The following is a 5,613-nucleotide window of genomic DNA, read 5'->3' as shown; positions in this document are numbered from 1 at the left end:
AAATTGCTTGAAATAAGAGAGGGGGACATCTGCAGGGAGAGACTGTAACAGGTAGTTGAATTTTGGAATACAATTCATTTTAATAACATTAACCTTCCCAATCATAGATAAATGTAATGAAGCCCACCTGCCCACATCGCTCGAAAAACTTTTTATTAAAGAGTCAAAATTAACTAACTAAATCACACAAATTTGCTGGGAATAAAATGCCCAAATACTTAATGCCCTGTGTGGGCCACTGGAAGGCACCCAGCTGAAAAGCTGTTACTGGGCAGTATGCTGTCAGAGCCAAAGCTTCGGATTTAGACCAATTGACTTTGTATCCTAAGGAATTAATAATTCTGTGGAGGCAAGGCATAGATCTAGTGGGGTTGGAGACAAATAATAAAATACTGTATCATCTGCGTAAAGCAAAAGATTATGCGCCATACCTCCCGCCACCACCCCTGGAAAATCATCCTCCTTTCTTATTGCAGCTGGTAATGGTTCCAGGCAAGACAGAATAATGGGGAAAGAGGGCACCAGAGTAAAATAATCTGAAATTAATCCATTTGTTTATACCGCCGCTACCGGGTGTCTATAAAGTAACTTAATCCAACCAATGACATAACTTGACTTAATTGGTTAGCCAAAAGTTTTGACAATATTTAAACATCTAGCTGGATCAGGGAAATTGGATGGTAACTCTTACACTCGTTTGGATCTTTGTCCTTTTTAAGAATCAGACTGATCCGGGCTTGTGTCATGGTTGGCGGAGCTTTCCATTCTTTAAAGATTCCGTATAAACTTCTAACAAATGTGGAGCCAGTTCTGTAGCATAAGATCTAAAAAATTCAGCGGCAAAGCCATCTGGCCCCGGAGCCTTGCCTGTAGGCAAGGCCTTAATTACCTCGCCAAGCTCCTCCAAGGTTATCTCAGAATCAAGATATTTTTTTGCTCATTCGTCAGTTTAGGGAGTTCTAATGGTTCCACAAAGTTCCTAATATCTTCATCAGTGGATGAAGACATGGACCTATAGAGATCAAGGTAGAACTCTTTAAAGGCATTATTAATATCAATGGCTGAGGTAAATATTTCACCACCAGCAGATTTCACTGAGGGAATGGTAGAAAAAGACTCTCTCTGTTTTACATATCTAGCCAGAAGTTTTCCTGCCTTGTCCCCTGACTCAAAATATGACTGTCTTGCCCTGAATAGCCAAAACTCCACCTTCCGTGACAAAATAGTATTATATCTGTATTTCAAGCGGCTCAATTCTCTGAGGCCATTAGATAACATTTGGTGCTTCAGCTCTGCCTCGGCACTTTAAATATTCCCTTCCAACTCCACGAGTTCTCGTTCTTTGGATTTTTTGGTGAATGAGGCATACTGTATGATCCGACCATTAAGAACTGCCTTAAGTGCCTCCCAAGCCACGCCCACAGAGGATACTGAGGACCAGTTGATCTCCATATAAACATTTATTTCAGCCTTTAACATTTGTTGAAATTCAGGATTTTGCCAAAGGGATACATTAAAGCAACAACTATATGATTTATTTTTCTCCTTTTGTGGCAACACCTCTAAACTCACAGGGCATGATCTGAGACTAAGATATTTCCAGATTAGCAATCAACAACAGATGAAATGAGGGATTTACATATAAAAAAAAAATCTATTCTAGATTAAATCTTATGGACTGATGAAAAAAAATGTATAGTCCTTACCAGATGGGTTCAAAAGTCTCCAAATATCTGTAAGACGAAGATTTTTACACATCCTGTGAAGCGTCAATGTTGCTCTAGGGGGCTTGCACACTTTTGCTTCACTATGATCAAGGACTGAGTCCATCAAAAGATTAAAGTCTCCTCCCAGTATTATATCATGAGGGGTGCCAGCGGCTTGCAACATCCCTTCAAGATCTATAAAAATGCATCAGTGTTAGGTGCATAAATATTAGTCAAAATCACTTGAATTGTAGATGTTTATTTATCAATATAATGACTCCCCTGCTCTTATTTGAGCTAGCACTAATGAAAACATGCCCACCCCATATCTTCCCAAATTTTTCAGCTTCCTGCGGGGAAAGATGCATTTCTTGAAGAAACACTATATCGTATTTCTTATGTTTAAGAAAAGAAATAACCTTCCTTCTTTTTATGGGGTGCCCCAACCCATTCACATTCCACGTGGAGAGAGATAGTACACTCATATTAACATTTGACATATTGACATATTAGAAAAAATAGTTTGTGTGTCAAAACAAAATTATGAAGACCACATTCCAACATTAGAGCAACATTCAAACCCCAAACTTCCCCCAGAACAAAAAGAAAAACGTGTGCATTAACCCCATGCCAACCGGTGTCAATCCCTATAAACACAGTCCATTCACGCCTACGAGAACCCCCGCGACAACCTTGCCATCGGATTGCTCAAATCCGGTGCTTCTGTACAAATTTTGTGAGACAGAATTACATAACAGAAAATAATCTATAAAACAAACTCCAGCCAATAGGCAGAACCAGCACAAAAAGAAACAAAAAATGTGCTCAGTTCCTCGGACGAACAAGTGAATGTTCAGTGTGTCAGGCACACTCGGCTGCATCACACAATGACTTACTCATTCCATTGACTTTATGAAGGACAATGCTTGTTGTGGGCATGTAAATGTTTTACGGCCATCCTTAGCATCTATTCTTAATTTGCCCAGGAACATCAGTGCAGAAGCGACCTTCCATTGATGTAAGAGTTTCTTGCATTCCTTGAATCGATCATGTTTCTCTCTTGTCGAATTCACAAAGTTGTGGAAAGAAAATGTTGTGGTTCTTCCAAGAAAGCCTTCCTTCACTCCTTGCCTTGCGTAACACAAGATCTTTATCGGATGATCTCAGAAATTTGGCCAGAATTGATCGGGGCCTGTCTCCCTCAGCGGATCTCTGAGCCGAGCTCGCTTGATTTCCAGCTTATGGCCCGTTATGTCGAGCAGACTCGGGAAGAGCTCGTCTAGGAATTTCACCATATCTCTGCCTTCTTCATTCTCAGGAATTCCAACAATTCGGACGTTGTTTCGCCGGCTACTATTCTCAAGGTCTTCCAACTTTTCCAAAATGCATTCCAAGTCTATCTTGGTCACTAGCGGGTTAGCAGCTAATTCCCTCTCTGATGACTCCAGATAATCGATCCGTTTCTCGACGTCCGACAATCTTGTAACCACCTCAGAGAATTTTGTCTCTATGGCAGTGATCAATCAACATATTACAGCAAGATCCTCCAAGTCAGCAACGACCTTCATCAGCATTGCCGACATGCTCGACAGCTGACGCTGAATGCCGCCGCACCGTCCAAACTGAGTACCCAGTCTGCGGCCCTGTCCGGGGTATCAGCTTGAGCACGTTAGGGTTAGGGTTAGGTGTCTTTTAATGTCTCCAGAGCCCGAGGATTTTTAATTCTTTGACACATTGTCTTCATAGAAGAGTTATGGATCAGGGTGTATCGAATCTCACCGGTTTATGACATAAAAAGTATTAAAAACTAGCAAAGTGCGCAGAGCTCTCCATTCACACGTCCAACCCTCGCATGGTGCCATGCAACTCTCCCAGGCAGGTGGTTTTAATGCTTGTGGCTGATCGGCGTACAGTTGCAATCGAAATTATTCAACCCCCCAAGACAGTAAGGATTTACAAGGTAAGCTTTTCTGATGGCCCAGAATTTTTTAAACTTCACATCTATTTCAGTTGAGTGACACATTCAAAGTCGTAGTGTGAATATATATTTCTTAAAATATTTTTTAAAAATACAGCCATGTCATAATTATTCAACCCCTGTTGCATGTAGCTGTTTCTTAAATATGTAAGGCTACACAAGTAATTGTTTTAAAACAAAATTAAGTCATCAATCTGCAATGGCATTTATTTAAGTTTTCAAATGTAAGTTTAGCATTGTAAGCAAAAATTTATTTCTATGCAAAAAATGCAATTACAAATAAGCTTTCTCAAAAGCTAATCGAGGAGATTATTTCATTACACAAGAAAGGTCATGGCTAAAAGTACATTTCCAAGGCACTTCAATTTCCAATAGACAAAGTTGGCAGCAGCATTCATACATTTTTTAAATATGGTACAACAGCAACCTTCTTGGCATGTGAAAGAAAGCAAAACTTCAAGGGAAATGTTGACTTGAATATTCAAGAAGTAATTAGGAAAGACCTGTGGAGTCCTGGAAGAAGGTTTTATAGACGTATGACACTGAAAATGAGTTTTACACCCATGGGTCAGCAGTACGTCTGGAGTAAGATGACAAGGTGATGAGAACGACACCATCCCCACAGTCAAGCATGGAGGTGGGTCAGTCCTGTTATGGGGGTGTTTTGCGGCTGCAGGAAACAGCTATCCTGACTATGTGACTGACACCATGGATTCTTTCAGGTATCTGGTCATTTTGGCATGAAAAATGTGATGCCTTCAGTGTGTAAATTGAAGCTCGGTGATCACTGGACTTTCCAGCAAGACAATAACACCAAGGATACATCCAAGTTGTCCAAAGTCTGGTTCAGGGATAGGTCGAGGAATGTCCTTAAATGGCCCTTTCAGTCATTAAAATCCCATTGCAAACTTTGTTGGGATTTCAAGGATGCAGTGGCAGCACAGAAACCAAAGAATGTCAATGAGCTGGAAGCTTTTGCTCATGAGAAATGTGTAAAAATTCTAATAGAGAGGTGTCCGAAGCCTGAGAACACATACCTGAAACATTTATTTGGTGTTATTAAGGGTAAAGGATGCTCCACAAATGATTGACTTTGGGGGTTGAATATTTCTGACACGACATTTGTGGAGAGAATTAGTTATTTTTTATTTTAACATTTGGGTAAACCGAACTCTTTGTTCTCAAAATCACTCAAATGTGTATTAAAAACTTACTTTGACTGTTTTTAGTACAGTTTTAGTTGATGTGTTTTAATTCACATCACCAGAATGTATTGCTGGTCAGAGGGGTTGAATAATTTCGATTGCAACTGTATATGATAGTAAATTCCATGTAAAGAAATGCTAAATATTTCATTTTTATTTAGCATAAAATTTACTAAATTCACACACAAAATCTCACAGGTAAAGTTTTGTTCCAGACTGATACAAAATATGCTTCAGAGGAAGAATTCACTGAATTTGCTCAAGTTTTGTGAGGTTTTTTGAATAAAATATTAAAAAGATATTCAGTTGTTTTGTTTAAATGAGATATCCACATATTTACAGATAGTAAATGACAGAAGTTTTATTGCTATTTGCCTTTTTATCGTTAAAAGTTACAGGGAATTGTTGATGAGAGAGAATGAAACATGCGAGCTCTTTAAACATCATGAGCTTGATAAGTGCACTTCTGTTTGAATGAGACTTTATTGAACACACACGGTCTATTATTATGGTAAAATAACAAAACAAACTGTGATTGGTCATTTACATGTCACTAATGACTCCTTCACATGCAAGCCGGCGATTGTGACATCACGGCTTACGAAACTAATCAGTCAAACAGGAAATATATCTGCTGATGCAGTAGTTAAATACAGAATATTGGCCACTGTATCGGCCTCAGCGATATATCGGTTGACCAATACTTGATGTGTGTTCGGTGTAT

The 5,613-nt window shown here is 39.3% G+C and overlaps 1 long non-coding RNA gene across 1 annotated transcript in view; it reads left to right on the top strand.

The window, feature by feature from the left end:
* Positions 1–112: 112 nt before the first annotated feature.
* Positions 113–5,613, top strand: part of LOC127433887 (uncharacterized) — a 6,510-nt gene continuing 1,009 nt past the window's right edge. The window contains exon 1 of the long non-coding RNA XR_007895953.1: positions 113–5,613. This exon is cut by the window's right edge and continues 292 nt beyond it. This is a non-coding gene — a long non-coding RNA (uncharacterized LOC127433887).

This window comes from Myxocyprinus asiaticus, chromosome 43 (assembly GCF_019703515.2).
Source record: "Myxocyprinus asiaticus isolate MX2 ecotype Aquarium Trade chromosome 43, UBuf_Myxa_2, whole genome shotgun sequence".
Taxonomy (NCBI): domain Eukaryota; kingdom Metazoa; phylum Chordata; class Actinopteri; order Cypriniformes; family Catostomidae; genus Myxocyprinus; species Myxocyprinus asiaticus.
This window is presented reverse-complemented; position numbering and strand designations above follow the sequence as displayed.